A 16,764-nucleotide genomic window follows, 5' to 3' on the forward strand; every position below is an offset into this window, starting at 1 on the left:
CCCGCATCCGTGGTGCCTGGCAGAAGTTATGCCAGTGTGGCTGCGGCCGTGGGGGGGGCTGTCCTCGTTGGCTTCCTCGCTCTAACGGTCCGGTGATGGTGACTTGCAGCAGCGACTGCTGGAGGCCCTCAAAAAGGGGGAGAGCTCCATCACTGTAGACGGAATCAGACGGAAACGCTGTACTAAGAAAAGACATGGCTCGACCAAAGTAGCCAGGGAGGGCCTAACCGACTCCCCTCTGGAGCTCTCCAACCGGTTTCTCACCTTGGATGAGACCTCCGCCTCCTCTTCTTCTGGGGAGGAGGTTGAAGGTGGGAGCCAGGGGGCAAAGGAGGGAAGGCCTTCAGGAGGCCCCGCGCCCCCCTCTGGTGGGGATGTAAGGTCCTCAGGAGGGGTGGCAAAACCGGGCCCTGAGACCGAGGAAGCCAGGGGTGGTGCGCAGGGCGAGGCGGTGGTGACAAATGAGATGGACACCACCGTCTCCCTCAAGAGGGGTCGTGCCGCCTTAGAAGACATCCCCGGGAGAGGGATGGTTGGGAAGAAGGCCGTCTAACTCGATCACTCTGTATGGCGGCACCCGCTCTGCTGACACTGGCGACCATTAATGTCGCCAGCATTAAGTCGGATGCGGCTCGTTTCGCGGCCTTTGATTTTCTCAGCCGAATTGGGGCTGACGTTTTGTTTTTGCAAAAGACCAGGCTGTCAGATTTGGCAGCGATTCACAAAGCCAGGAGGGAGTGGAGATCAGGGCCCTCCTACTGGTCTCTTGCGGCCGAGCCGCATAGCAGAGTGGCGGTCCTTTTTACCGCACCGGTAGAAAGCCGACGAGTGATCAAGTTGGAAATGGGGAGGTGTTTAATCCTGGATGTCCTCATGAAGAGACAAGAACTGCGCCTAATTAACATCTATGGGCCCCAGACCAAACGGGACAGGAAAAGTCTCTTTATGAGGATCAAGCCTTTTCTTTTTACGAGTCGGCAAGTGGTCTTTGGAGGGGATTTCAACACGATCACGAGGTCCCAGGATAGGGGAGGCACCAGAGACCGGCTGGCTTACGATAGCATCTCTTTGAATAGTGTAGCTAGCGAGGCTCGCCTGGTGGATGTCCACATCAGGCATACCCCAGGCCACGGGGGTTTCACTTATTATAGAGGATGTCAGACTAGGTCTAGAATAGACAGGTTTCATTTAAAGGAGGAGGCTATTTTCTCTCCCTTAAGGGTCGTAGAGGTTCTCTGATCACTGTCTGATTATGTTTTCTTTGAATATTTCAGAGTCCCCCCAAATGGGAAGAGGTTACTGGAAGCTGAATTCGGGAGTCCTGGATGAAACGGAGGTGAGACAATCCTTTGAGGACTTCCTTCAGAGTCAGGTAACTTTGCTGGATCTCTGTGATACTAAGTCAGAGTGGTGGGAGATATTTAAAGATCGGGCGGCAAAGTTCTTCCGCCAGCTCTCGAGCCTCAGGTCCCTGGACAGGTACCGCCTGTATCAGGGTCTGAGGAGGAAACTCGAGCGTCTGGTCTCGACTGGAGGTAGCCGCGAGGATATCTCCAGGGTGAAATCTTTGCTCAAGGGGTGCCAGTACGATAGGCACATATCTTTATATCTTTAGTTTTCGAGAGGGACTTCGGGAAGTACCGCTTGCCCGACCCTTACACAAACTGCAAGATGTCAGTGAGTAGTAAGTTGGTGACAGGACTGGTCGATAGTACGGGATCTCTGAACAGATCCAGATCGGGGATCCTGGAAGTCATCAGATCCTTCTACTCGTGCCTCTTGGGAAAGAAGGATCTGGATCGGGACAAGATGTCGGCTTTCCTGGCTGACATCGCCCCTGAGTCGGGAGCTCACCTCTCTTTTGACGTTTTGGTGGAAGAGATCAGGAAGGAGGAAGTAATCCTGGCGGTGGAAGGGTTAGCTGTGAAGAAGTCGCCAGGCCCGGATGGCTTAACATCCGAGTTTTATAAGGCCTTTAAGGACTCTTTATGTCCCCTCTTGACTGAGGTATTCAATGAGTTTCTATCCTCGGGCACTCTGCCGAAGTCAATGAGGAGGTCAGCCCTGATCCTTCTGTCAAAGGGTAAAGATCCGAGCCGTATTGAGAACTGGCGTCCTATAGCACTTCTCAATACGGACAGAAAGATTCTTGCCAAGATACTGTTCAATAGGTTGGTGAAATTTGCGCCCCAGCTCCTTTCGGTGGCCCAGCATTGCTCGGTTCCAGGCCGCAGTACTTTTAGTGCTGTGCTCGGTGTCCGAGAGGCAGTGGAGCGGAGTAGAGCGGGTTACTGGAAGGGGTACATGCTGTCCTTAGATCAAGCAAAGGCGTTTGATCGGGTGAACCACGAGTACCTCTGGTCGGTCCTTCTGAAGTACAGACTGCCGGGGGGGTTTGTTGATTGGTTAAAGATCTTGTATGCGGGGGCGGAGAGTTTCCCGCTTGTGAACAGTTGGTCTGGCTGCTCTTTCGAGGTTGGGTCTGGCGTTCGTCAGGGTTGTCCTTTGAGCCCGCTTTTATACGCGTTCGCGATCGATCCCTTTCTTAAGAGGATCGATCGTGGTCCGTTGGCGGGAGTCGAGATGGATCCGGCAGCACCGGAAGCCACTCTGTGGGCAGTGGCGTATGCCGATGATGTCACCGTTTTCATGTCCTCGAGAGGGGAGGCGGAGTACATGATGTCTGAGGTGGACAGCTACTCGGAGGCATCCGGGTCCATGATCAATCGGGATAAGTGCGAGAGTCTCTGGCTGGGAGAGGGTGATCCAGTTTTCGATCTCCCGGACACCCTTCCGGGGCCCCAGTCATCAGCAAAAGTTCTAGGCATCCATTTCGGCCACAGGGATTATCCCACCCAAAATTGGGACGACAGGCTCAAGATCGCCGCTCAGAAGGTCGGCCAGTGGAAGGGTTGGTCTTTGACCCTCAGGGAAAGGGTGAATCTGATCAAGACTTACCTTCTCCCTTTGCTTATCTATTTGGGTAGCGTGTGTATCTTGCCAGAGCCTCTCTGGACTCGGGTTTATAGCCTGTTCTTCCAGCTTTTATGGGGGAATAGGCTGAACCTGATCAAGAGAGAGGTGACTTATCGCACAAGGAGACTAGGGGGGTTATCTATGGTCAACCCCGTGTTGTTTCTCGTGAACACCTTTGTTAAGATCAATTTGGCAAACCTCTGGATGGAGAGGGCTCCTCCGTGGATAGTCTCCTGCAGGGGGTGGTTTCGGCCTTTCTTCCAGGAATGGGAGACAGGAGGGCGAGTGAAGGACTTGCATGCGCCTCACAGATATCTTCCGGCTTATGTCACCCCGATTCTGAAGGTGATCCGCCGGTGGGGTTTGGAGGTGAGGGAAATCAGGACTCTGTCAAGGAGATCCCTTGACGAGAGAGTCTTGTTGTCCCACTTTCAGAAGCCCCTGGCCCTGAAGGATTGCCCAAGCCGGGATCTAGACAAGGGGTTACAGTTGCTAAATTCTGCAAGGATCCCATTGAAGTTTTGGGACTTGGCTTGGCGCTGCTTTCACGGGAGGCTGTATGTAAGGGACAACCTGAAGTACAGGAACTCTGAGGAAAGGGGTTGTCCCCGGGAGGAGTGCGGCTCCATACTGGAAAGTATGGAGCATTTCCTGCTTCATTGTCCTTTTAATACAGAGGTGTATGAACGGGTGGGAGCTTCCATTGGCTGGCTCAGGCTAGCCAGCCTCCCCTATGCAGAGTGGGCCTACGGAGTGTTCAGAGACCTGGGAAGGAGGGACCCGTGCACAAGTTTTTTAGTTAGCATAGTGGTTAGGTTCTACACATGGAACGCACAGTGTTTAGTTTCTACGCAGCAGAAAGTCCTCCCGGTGGACGAGGTTTGTAGGAACATCTTGGGTGGCCTGGTGAAGGTGCGTTCTCTTGAGTATGAGAGACTGGGTACCAGTAGGGCCTCTCTCCTCTGGAGAGGCATTGCTTTTGATGTACCGTAAGTCTAGTCGTACTGTTCCTGGTGGTGGGCTGACGCTTCCACACTAGATTTTTGTTTTGTAGTAAGTTGAGGTTTTGAAAAAGGCTTGCAAAGACCGAACTTGGGCCTTCGGGAGATTGTTATGTAGTTATGTGAGTTATGTTTTGCTAGAGGAGGGAAAGTTGGGATTAGTTCGGTTGGGTGGGTGAGGAAGGGGGGGATAATTTTATGTGTCCTTTTGTGTTTGGAGTGGGGAGGCCTGCATCTAGCCCTGGACTATGCGGACATGGAAGGAGCGAGGGGCTAGATGTGGGTGGTGAAGGAAGGGCTGGCCTTGGACTATGCGGACATGATAGAGACATGAGGCGAAGATCAGCCCTGGGTGTCGGGTGATGGGTAAAAGGATAGTGTGAGTAGGGATAGAATAGGATAGGTTGGTGATTTTTCTATAAACAGGTGACGGGAGAAAAAAAAAAAAGGAAAAAATAATAATAATGTATGTGTATGTGTATGTGTATGTGTGTGTGTATATATATATATATATATGTATATATGTAAAAAAATATATATATATATATTAATGATTATGTATATATTTGGCTAAGTCGCCTTGTTTTTTTTTTTGCAAAGTTTGCCTTTATTTATTTAGTTACTTTATTTATTTACTTATGTTTATGTTTGTTATTTTCTGTTGATTATATACTATTCTGTTTATGACAATTAGTCCTATTTTTGTTTGGGTTTTACAGCCGGGCGGCCAGGTAAGTTTTATGGTTATAAGGTTAGTTGTTAAGCTTGATATGTTGTTGGGGCATGTCTGGAGGTTATATCAGTACTGGAGCATTATAAGGAGAGCGGCTGATATCAGTCACATATAATGTAAATGTCTCTGGAGGTTATATCAGTGCTGGAGCGTTATAAGAGGAGCAGCTGATATCAGTCACATATGATGCAATGTCTCTGGAGGCTATATCAGCTTTGGAGTGTTATAAGAGGATTGGCTGATATCAGTCACATATGATGTAATGTCTCTGGAGGTTATATTCCAGGTCCAAACACTGTGCATTCCTATTTCTAATGTAACTGTTATGTTCAAAGGTAATATGCCTGGTTCACCAGCAGGTGGCAGAAAACAAGGCAGTGCTATAGTTACATAGAGTGGAACCTTCCAGAGTTTTAATGCTAAAGCCTGCTGGAAGCAAGACAAAGTCTGTAACCCGTTTGCAGAAACGTTTGTGTGACTATACCCTTAAGTGGACCTTCATATGAACTGGGAATTTTTGCAGGGTGCTCCTATGAAACACACAGGCTGCATCAGTTCAGTGTTAGGAACTTATAGACTGTTATTGCCAGTAGTACTAACTCCAGCCACCAGATGCTGCTGTGTCCCTTATGAGCTGGCTGGAACTGTGTTCAAAGGCTGCAGGAAGTGAGAGACTCTGTCTCTGCTGCAGGAGTCTGAGAGAGATTATTCAGTGAAACAAATAGTTTTTCTGAGGAGCTTTGCTGAAGTTCTGTGTTTCTATAGCAACTGATACCAGTAGCTTCCCTGTGATGACTTCAGGAAAGCCATAGCAGATACGGATTTGGTAAATCGTGAACAGCGTGCACGCTAAAGGTAAAGGATCAACTTGTCTCTGTGTAGGTCTACACTGGTGACTCAGCGGCACAGTATCGACTTGTAGGCCCTGCTGTGCACACCATCAGTTAGGTTTGTTCTTTTTCAGTGGCACAGTATCAACTTGTAGGCTCTGCTGTGCACGCCACCGCGTTAGGTTCGCCCGGTCAGACATGAACAGTGACTTTGCATCTGGAGTATAATGTACTCTGTGTATATCTGTATTGCTGTGTGGTGTTTTGGTCTATAGAGGTTCCGGTAGGTCTGGATCTGATACTCTGCTGGGTGATAAGTTTGTGAACCCTGTGCTGTGCCATCGGTGGATGGTTCTGCAGACACTACAGCGGATCTATAATGCTACAGGGAGATAATATAGTTCTGGCAGTCGTACACACGGTCTTGCCTATAGTTAAATTGGGAAACACCTTTCACAACATATTCCGGCGAGTGACGCAGCACCAGGGTGAGTGCTCCCAGAACTGTAAATACATATATTTCCATACTGTTGTGTCTGTGGTGTTTTCTAGGTTTGATTTGTTAAAAAAAAGTACAAAGTTTCCTTATCAACCCGCGTGGCCTTGCTGTATACTGGGGAGCCCTCCCCGTTCACGACTTACATATGCCAAGTAAGGTCTGGACTTAATTTATTCTTAATCCCCAAGTTAACTACCCCCCAGTAAAGGACATTGTAGGCCACCCTATACCACTCGGCCATTCCTACACCTGGGTACCACCACCAACACCATTTCTTTAAGGGACTCTGTCCCGTTGCTGCTTCACTGCAATTGGCATCATGAATATTTCTTAATGGGACCCTTTGCTGCTGTCGGACGTTGCATTTGGCGTCATGAATAGGATTTACGTGTGTGACCTTGTACCACAAAGCCTATAGACAATTGACAAAAAAAACTTTAACAATGACTTTATTACATTTACTGTGGAGCGACAGGCGCAAAAAAGTGCGTTCCGGTGTCCGAAAGGTTAATCAGCTATCTTTGCCTGTGATGGCGTACCTTCTTCTACAGCCCAAGAGCAGGAAAAACATAGAACGTCCAGTTCTAGAGCGGGAAAATCCAGTCTTGCCCACAGGGAACAACAAACCAGTTTTAATGTGAAGAGAGGAAACTCCTCCCCTAAAGTCCCTCCTCTGTCATCAGTTAGTGAGAGAGAAGGCAAGACATTTGGTGCCAAAGCTTAACTGGGGGAGATGATCTATGGGACCGACCTGCCCGACCTGTGCGACGACCCTTCAAAGATCCAGGTGTCGCGGCTCATAAGGAGACCCATGAAGGAGTCTGGAGCATTCCCCGTGCCGGCTGGCGCGGCAGAGGCGGCTGGAGTTACCACTCTGACACCCAGGAAGAGCGGGAGCTTTGAAGGCCTCAATCCGATGGTACCTAAAGGAGTCACGGCCCATGCCCATTCTGTCTGGGATTACCGCAAGGCTATTGAAGACTGGGTAGTCTGTTTGCTGGACCGACCTCTACCCCACAACCCAGTGTTGGAGAGGAGAATCGGGAAGGTGCTATGGTTCTCTGTAGAGAGAGGCACTGGGTTCATCCAGGATGATGAGACCGGGACGGAGCTCTTTGTGAATAGATGCTCGGTTAAGCGCCCCTACTTGCCTCACGCTCGGCATAGCCTGTATAAACGAGACCAAATGGAGTTCACTCCCATGGAGTCCCCCAAGGGACCCTTCGCTACCGGATTGACCCTGCTAAAAAAGCCTCTTGTTCCAGCGTCAGCACCGGAGTGCTGGCAGGAGAGCCCAGCAGCTGCGGGATGTGTCCGTTGTCTGCAGGAGACCGCAGGGGGAGTGCTTCACTTTCAGGAGAGACCCCAACTGGAGCCAAAGCCACTCATCCCGGGATTTCCTACGCCCCCAACACCAACTCATCAATTGGGCTGCGGTTTCTGCACCTCTTTTACATTCATCCCGACGGTCATACAGTACCAGTTGCCCTGGAAGTTGGAGTCAGCTGCAAGAAGAGTCGCCCAGGAATTATCACCACCCAAAGAGGAAGATTACTCACCAGCACCCTTACAGCCAGAGGTACTGGATCCCTTTTTTGTGGCAGGAGCGTCGGGACCGATGAAGCAGAGGGTCACGGCAACCATGAAAAGTGTGACAACCAGGACACTACCAAGGTCCGACGGTAGGTGTCAAAAGAGCACCACTGTTGCTCCCCGGATGGATTACAAAAGCCAGGACACACCTCTCATGGCCTTCAGCAGCAGCAGGAGTGTCGAGGATCTAAGGTCCTTCCTCTGAAGAGCTAATCTTCCTTCTTCTGCAGAATTTAAAGGAAAAATTAAGGATTTATGGGAGCCACGGCATGGACTATTCTTGAAGGGTGAGGAAATGTTGGCTTTGAGTTTTTGTTGCCTTTTTATTCCTCATCCAGATGGACACATCTGTTAGGACTCCCCCCCACTTGTAAAATACCTCCAAGTTGCATACGGTTACGCACAATTCCCCCCCCCCCCCCCTTCTCAGGTTAATTGGGAGCCCCCTATGCTTAAAAGGGTTCTCAGTACCTTTGCTATTCTTCTACCCATGTGGATTACAAATAGTGACATTATTTCCCATGGATTACAAAGGAACCTTTTGCACTACTTGATTCCAGTTTGGTGCATTTCATCCGCCAACATGGAAGAAGAGACTCTAATGTGATTTTATTGCACTATTTAATTGTTGCACTATTTCTGCACTAACCTTTTCAGGTTTCAGCAACATTTAAGTATTGTACCCATTGTGTGTATTCTTTTGCAGGTGCAGCAATATTGATATTATGCACTTTAATTGGTGTTTGCATTTTATACAGTTAAGCCAGATAGCTAGCACTTTATTTAATTGCTCATATGGACTGCCTCTGAGGACGTTAATACTAATGGTCTTATGTCACCTTGTGTTAGCTCCTAGGCATTGTATTGTATTTTTGCTACACAAGGTGGACCAAGTGGTAAGTTACAAGCAGATCTAACATTGTCAAGGGTAACCTCGCTGCTATTGTATGTCTATGTCTAGAGGGATTAGTCCTCATGGAGATATTGGAAAGCACCACCTCCTTCTCCTAATTTAGTGTGTCCTAAGGCCTTGCATACCATCTTAAGTCACATTTTGTAGCTACCTGTTAGTCATCAAGGCGAAAAGCTATTTATAGACCTTGGTGCTTGGAAGGGAATACAGGATCAAGCCACCCTCCTATTTGGTTGACTGGTTATTACCGAGAGGGCAAACTGTGAATAGACACCCTACTCATAAGGGCAGGAATCTAGTGGTAGCTGTTGCTATGTGTACTTCCCTAGTAACAAAAATAGTTTATATTCTCATGCAGCATTTTAACTTTTCCTTGGTACCCTTAGAGCACCTCCTAAGCACAAGCCAAGGGTGGATTGGTTTTAAGTAAGGGGCAATGTAACGTCCCAGAGTGGCATTACCACCTTTGCACCTTGCTACTGTCTTTATTGGTTAACCTTATGTCATCACGTGTATTTATTCCAGGTCCAAACACTGTGCATTCCTATTTCTAATGTAACTGTTATGTTCAAAGGTAATGTGCCTGGTTCACCAGCAGGTGGCAGCAAACAATGCAGAGCTATAGTTACATAGAGTGGAACCTTCTTTTCCATTCTAACCCCCCTCCTGTGGTGTGGTGGGCGTGTCACACTTTCTGCAGGAAGGGTGGAGTTCTAGTTAGAGTTAGGTCCAGCTTACCCCCTGCTAAGGGAGGTTGTACGGGGCCACGTCCCTGCTGGACGTGCCCAAGCCAGCTAGAGCACCTTCAGCTCTTCTGGATATGGAGGCCACAGCTTAGAGCCTCAGAAGCCAGGAAGTAGTGTTCCCTGGTACTACTTAAGAGAAAGACTTCCAAGAGAGGTTGCAGTATCCAGAGGAAGCTAAGTTATACAGCTACCCTGTTAGTATAGCAGAGCCAGAGAGCAACAGATGTAGCAGAGACAAGTTTGCCTACCAGAGTTTAATGCTAAAGCCTGCTGGAACCAAGACAAAGTCTGTAACCCTTTTGGAGAAACGTTTATGCCCAGTAAAACTGTTATTGAACTTCATCACAAGGTCTGGCCTTAATTTATTCTTTATCCCCAAGTTAACTACCCCCCTTATTTGCTGCTTTGGAAGACAACGCCTGGGGTCCAGAATATCCAGGTAGGTTATATTAGTGTTGGAGTGTTATAAGAGGAGCGCCTGATATGATGTAATGTCTCTGGAGGTTATATCAGTATCAGTACTGGAGCATTATAAGAGGTGTGGCTGATATCAGTCCCATATCGATATGAATGGAGGTTACATCAGTGCTGGATCGTTATAAGAGGAGCGGCTGATGTGATGTAATGTCTCTGGAGGTTATATCAGTGCTGGAGCATTATAAGAGGAGCGGCTGATATCAGTCACATATCTAAATGTCTCTGGAAGTTATATCAGAGCTGCTACATTATAAGAGGAGCGGCTGATATCAGTCACATATGATGTAAATGTCGCTGGCGGCCTTGCTGCCATCTCTTTATCATGCTGCCAGCCCTTCTCTTAACAATAGGCCGCCAATACCACCTGTCAGGTCCTTTGTTACCCAATGGCTGGATGGAAGTCACAACAGACTAAAGCTGGGTTGACATCACGTCTTATGTCTCTGTTTGATGTATACATTAGAAAAAAAAGGATACAAAATGCAGCACACCACATTCTTCTATCCTGCACAGTCTCGTAAAAAACAAATTATACTTTTTTTTATTTTTTTACAATGGAACTCTATGATGAAGAGATGCCACTGTATGGCATCAGTTTGAGGCACCAGTTTAACATATACTTTTTTTTTTATATATTACGTGTTGTGAACCCAGTCTTACTTCACAGTGGTTGAAGTGAATGTATGGAGTGAGCTCCTGCGGTGAGCCCATTCCATACACATCGGGTGCTGGCTGCATTATACAGCAGGCACCCATCTGCACTGACAGGGAACGGCAATCCCACCAAGCACCGCCATTTAACCTCTGTGAGGTAAAGCAATGGGATGCAGCTCCCTCTGCCTTCCAATCAGAGCCCCCGCAGTAAAATTGTGGGGCTCCCATCTGTTACCATGGCAGCCTGGACGCTGCTGAAACCTTTCAGGTCAGCCATGGTAAGTTCCCTGCTGCGCTGTGCATGAGCCACAGCGCAGCAGGGACAGTGTCAGAATCCTATTAACCCTAATAGATCTCTATTAGGGTGAATAGGACAAGAGATCAAATAGTTATTCCAAAATAAAAAGTTAAAGAAAAAACATTAAAATATTAAAATTTTAAATCACCCCTTTGCCAATTTTACATATAAAAATATAACATTAAAAAAAATAAACATATCAGGTATTTCCGCGTCCGAAAATGTCTGAACTATTAAAATATATAAAAAATTCCTGTGCAGTGAATGGCGTAACAAAAAATAAATAAAAAAACACATGATTCGTCATTTTTTAGTCACCTTTTCCCCCAAAAAACTGAGTAACAGTGATCAAAAAGTCGTATTGTACCACAAAAATGGTACCAATAAAAACTATAATTCGTCCCTGAAAAGTAACCTCTCATACAGCTCTGTGGACGGAAATATAAAAAAGTTATGGCTGTCAGAAAAAGGCAATTCAAAGAAATTTTTTATTTTTTCAAAGGTTTTTATTTTTTTAAAGTAAAAAAAAAAGCAAGTATACAAGTTTGGTATCACTGTATTCGTATTGAGCAGGAGAATAAGCATCTCATCTGTAGCGCACAGTGCTGTCAAAAACTTTGGCAGAGTTGTCTTTTTTATTTTATTTAACCCAACCAAGAATTTTCCCATTTTCAATAAGAGACCTGGTAAATTAAATGGTGCCCTTAAAAAATACAACTTATTCCACAGAAAATAAGCCTTCATATGGCTATATGAACGCAAAACTTAAAAAGTTATGGCTATTGGAACATGGGGAGGCCAAAAAAACGAAAATGCAAAAAAAGGTCCCAGTATTTAAGGGGTTAACACTACAGGGAGGCAACTTTATTGTGTGGAGGCATCACTACTGTAAGGGGGGCATAAATACTGTGTGAGGGCACAAAGGGGGCATAACTCATGTGTGACACTGGGTGGCATTGGGCCACTAAGCACCCTCCAGCTATTATCCCTCCTTTGGCTTTTCAAAATTTGGGGGGTATGCAGGGTGAATCACGCCTAATAGTTTGCTAGCCCCGCCCACTTAGCGTGACCCTGCCTACAACATGGGGACACTTTTACGCTTTTTTCCAGGGTCACTTTGAGTTCCCAATCCGCCTCTGGGTATTGCATTAAAAGTTGCAATTGTGGTTGTTTCATTAATATTTTTGTCTCTGTTTCAAAAATCTTCCTAACAGACCCCATTATAGTTCACGTGGTCTGTTATAGGCTCAGTTATGTGCCAAATGCGTCCTTTCCGTTCTTCTGCTCCTATAACGGAACAGGAGAACGGAAAGGCTGAACGCTGGTGTGAATTCAGCCTAAGCTATATTTAGCTCTAGTGAGTGTTTAGGAGGTCAGGAGGTCAGAGATAAGGCTTCACATGAGCCATCATATGACTTTGCAAATAAAGTATTTTAACCCTTGCATCTCAAAAATGACAACATTTTTAATAAAGACCAATTAAAAAATAATTTTTAGTCTGAAACAAGAAAATGCGTTCATAAAAACAAATTGCCCTGAACGTGTCCATAGCCTTTAGGGCTAAGAAAAAATACTCCACTTCCAAGAAAAAAAAAAAAAATACCACAGAAATTTTCTAAATGTTAAAATAGGGTTGAGCTTAAATCTGCCCTGTGTGTCGAAGCTCTTAGGTCCCTTTCACAGGAGCGAGTTTTCCGCGCGGGTGCAATTCGTGACGTGAACGCACAGCACCCGCACTGAATCCTGACCCATTCATTTCAATGGGTCTGTGTATTTGAGTGTTATTTTTCACGCATCAGTTCTGCGTTGCGTGTAAAACGCAGCATGTTCTATATTCTGAGTCTCTCACGCAGCCCTGGCCCCATAGAAGTGAATAGAGCTTCAGTGAAAAACGCATCTGCAAGCAAGTGCGGGTGCGATACGTTTTTCACTGATGGTTGCTAAGAGATGTTTGTAAACCTTCCATTTTTTATCACGCGCGTTAAAAACACATCAAAACGCATTGCACCCCCGCGGAAAAAACTGAACGCAATCGCAGACAAAACTGACTGAACTTGCTTGCAAAATGGTGCAAGTTTCACTGAACGCATCCGGACCTAATCCGTCACGCTCGTGTGAAAGGGGCCTTAGGGCTTATTCAGTGTTTTTTTTTTTTTTGCAGGCTGTTTTTAATGGATCCGTTTTTCCTTTTTTTGTTTCAGTATTGTTTCCGGTTTTATTCAGTTTTCCGTATGGCATATACAGTTTACAGTAATTACATCGAAAAAATTGGGCCGGGCATAACATTTTCAATAGATGGTTCCGCAAAAATCGGAACGGATACGGAAGACATACGGATGCATTTCCGTATGTGTTCTGTTTTTTTTGCGGACCCATTGACTTGAATGGAGCCACGGAACGTGATTTGCGGGCAATAATAGGATATGTTCTATCTTTGAACGGAACCAAAAAACGGAAATACGGAGACGTAATGCATGCGGAGTACATTATTTTTTTGCGGAACCATTGAAATGCATGGTTCCATTTACGGACCTTATACAGAACTCAAAAAACGACCCGTATACAGAACGCAAAAAACGTTTGTGTGAACGAGCCCTTAATCGAAGCTCTTTTCAGCCAAAATCCTGGAGGCAAGAAGCAAAGGGGGAAAAAAAGCAGTTTATAATAATTCTATTTGTTACGTAACAAACCGTACAAAAAGAGTAGGTAAAACTAATAGGATCCGAGGAGATAATACATCTCAGGAACCTAAAGCCACCTGAAATAGAAAGCATTACATTTGCTAATTCCTTCTGGTTGCCATAGCTATAGTCCCGGCTCCTCCACCTCCCACCACAAACACAGCATCAGGGGGGTGAGGGTCTGCGGTCAGCCACCCTCCTTCCTGCTAACGCACCATTCCCATTCACAGAGATCCTCCCTGTTTTTCTAGAATGGATGGCTTTGCAAATTGGAAAACAGCTGCCCTGGTAGAGAACATTAGGGACGGCATCAGCAGCGAAGGCGGCAACAACAACACATGAAGCCTCCCTGCATGTCCTGCTTCCATAAAGCCCTGCCTGCTCAACCCCTGCAGCTCCACAGACCGCCAGCAATGTAGCAGCAGAAGGTAAACACATTCAGGACCCTCGCTTTATCTCTATGCAGATTGCTGCTGCTTGTGCCTGTCATCCCTGCTGATTATGACCATGAAATGCACTGGGAATGTCTTGTATAATGTGTTTTTGTAAAAATTTCCATCCAGCGGAGTCTCTGAGCCTTTGACGTAGTGGAGGTATAGGACGGATTAGCTTCTCAGTGAATCTAATTGCTTGAAGTCTGCGGGGATTGTCTATGGATCAATAAAAGGCTATCCGTTCTCTACTGGGACGGCGTTAATGGGGCTCTCTAGGATGCGACAAATGTAACTGAACCGAGCAAAGGATGTGCACACAGATTTCCAGGAAAAGAGCAAATCTATGGGACACCCATAATATCTCAGGTCAAGGCAAGTGTAGAGATCTATCTATAGATACCTTGTCCGTTACATATGAAGTCTGTTACCGGGCCCCTCAGATCTGCAGGAACAGTATTGGATCACAGAGACTATGAGGTTATCTGACTTTTATAGACTATGTTAGAATTCAGTTCCTGAGGGCTGATCTATATATATATATATATATATATATATGTATATATATATATATATATATATATATATACATGCACTATGGAGGCCATTAACTAACAGATATACGCCACCTTTGTGGCATATATCTGGCGCAGACTCTGTCGCACACCATGTTGCGACAGAATCTGCGACTTCTTCTCCGCTCACTCCAGGTCTAAAAAAGAGGAACTTGGCGTGAGCGGGGAAGGGGGCGTCTCATTCATCATTTTCTACGCCTTGTTTACATCTTGTGACGTAGCGGGTCTCTGCTAGGCGGAGGCTCCCGCCTAGCAGTGTTCCCAGTGATGTCATCGGCACTAATGGACGGGCTTTAGTGCTGCCCTAGCCTGTAAAACAGCTAGGGCAGAGCTAAAGACCGCCCATTAGTGCCGGTGACGTCACCTGGATCACTGCTAGGCGGGAGCCTCTGCCTAGCATTGTATAACTATAAATAAAAAAGCCCTTGCCCAGTACAGCTCCGATGCTCATCTCAGAGGGGCTACCTGGGTGAAGAAGGGGCTATGTCCGGGTTCAGCTGTAAACCCAGACAACCCCTTTAACAATTCTGCATCATCTATTCTTATAACTCCATGTTGCGTCATTCCTCTAGTATTCCTTCTAGAAGTTATGAATGAATTGCTAACAGTCTGCAATAAAGGTCCAGCTGAGTGTTGCCAGTTGAGGGTGTCTTCTTAAATGTTATGACACTGGCAGCACTGATTCGACAGTGTCAGACTGTGCAAGGACACCCCTCTCCAACTGGCAACACCCAGATGAACCTTTATTGCAGACTGCTAGCAATTCATTCAAAAACTTCTGGTAGGAATAATAGAAGAAAAGAACAACATTTATTATTTAAAAAAGATGCTGCAGTATTACACGGGGAATGCAAGAAGTTAGTAAAACCGACATGTCAGGAGAGGTGACAGGTCCAGTTCCTACAATTATTTTCTCTCCATTCTCATTTAGGCAAGAGAGAAAATAGGCCACACATTGCTGCGTAATACAGCTATACACTTGCGAACAATGATGCCGTAGAGTGCCCATGTAATACTGTCATATAGTGTCTACATAATGTAGTGAACATATAATAGTGCCATGCAGTGTCCTGATTATACTGCTGCTTAAAGAACATTATATTGCATTATGTGATTTAAAGGCTATGTACACCTTTGGGGGCCATTTTTTTTAATGATTGCGTTTTAGTCATTTTGGGATAAAAATTATTTTTTTCACTTGGTCTTTGTTAACAATATTGAGCTGTTTTGACAAAAACTGTTTTTCTAGCTGTGTTAATGGTACTTTCACTTTGTGAAGGTCATCTAATAACCCTTATCTGTATATCACTAAAAGGTCATAAAGACTTATTTAAGCCACTTTCTTATCAGTAAGATAGGAATTGAGCTTGAGTGTTTATAGGGTCAGAGATCAGAGATAAGGAGCCTATCAGCTCCCCAACTGACAGAAGATAGAGAAAATTCAGATCCCTCTATTAGAGCATCTCAGCTCTGTACAAGGAAAAGGGCTCCACGTTTTTTTTTTTTTGTTTTTTTAAATAAAGGCCAATTGAAAAAAAGATTTTTACCTCATAATGAGTACAATGTACTAATAAAATATTGCCACCAAAGGTGTACATAGCCTTTACGTCCACAAGAATTAGCCAGGGAGGAAGTGGGATGAGGGCGCATATGGTAGCGTCATGTGTGTGGAGACTTTTAAGTATTGGGGCAATTGAGCTTTGATTACTGTTGGTGGAGCTGTGAATACGGCTTCTATATAACCCTTGCAGTGTGATATACAGCTTGTCATATATACAATGCAGGTGACGTTGTGGCTGAATGACCCATGACTAGGATTTTTCCCTCTAGCACAGGGAGCATCATGTTACCCCTTCTCTATATAGAGTAATGCCCGGCAAATGCACATAGATCACAAGTGAAATACAGCAGAGGTATGCAACATGTGACTACAGCTGTTGTACAACTACAAGTCCCTTCATGCGGGCCTGTTGGGAGTTGTCATTTCTCAACAGCTGGAGAGCCACACTGTGTCAACCATTGCTAGATACCGTAGTATTTGAAACTTACATGGTCTTAAGCTGATGATGTTGCAGAGGATCTTGCATGTCATCTGCTATCACCTGGATGCAGCAGCCTGCAGGGCTGGCATGAGGCGGAAAGGATGATAGTGGTAGCAGTGGCAGTGATTGTGGTCTTACTACTCATAGTGGTGATCCTGCTCCAGTGTTCCCTGGGTCAATGTACAGTGAAGGGAGGGGTACACCCTCTGTGCCCCTCTGGGCACATCTTAATTTGGGGTTTCTTGCCTGGTGGTAGGTGGGGTGCCCTTGGTGTTGTTGCACTGTGGGGAGCAAGTCAAGTAGACGGTACCTAGA

General features: G+C 46.0%; 1 protein-coding gene across 5 annotated transcripts in view; it reads left to right on the forward strand.

Annotated features, from left to right (window-relative positions):
- Positions 1 to 1,300: 1,300 nt before the first annotated feature.
- NIM1K (NIM1 serine/threonine protein kinase) overlaps positions 1,301 to 16,764 on the forward strand; it is an 88,517-nt gene continuing 73,053 nt past the window's right edge. For 3 of the 5 annotated variants that reach the window (XM_044276200.1, XM_044276197.1, XM_044276204.1), the window contains exon 1: positions 13,546 to 13,829. The gene's annotated coding sequence lies outside the window, so the exon portion shown is untranslated. Of the gene's footprint in view, positions 1,373 to 13,544; positions 13,830 to 16,764 lie in introns of those variants that run through there. The other 2 variants (XM_044276199.1, XM_044276205.1) reach the window with 2 other exon arrangements.

The sequence above is a fragment of the Bufo gargarizans genome, chromosome 1 (assembly GCF_014858855.1).
Source record: "Bufo gargarizans isolate SCDJY-AF-19 chromosome 1, ASM1485885v1, whole genome shotgun sequence".
In the NCBI taxonomy this organism is placed as follows: Eukaryota; Metazoa; Chordata; class Amphibia; order Anura; family Bufonidae; genus Bufo; species Bufo gargarizans.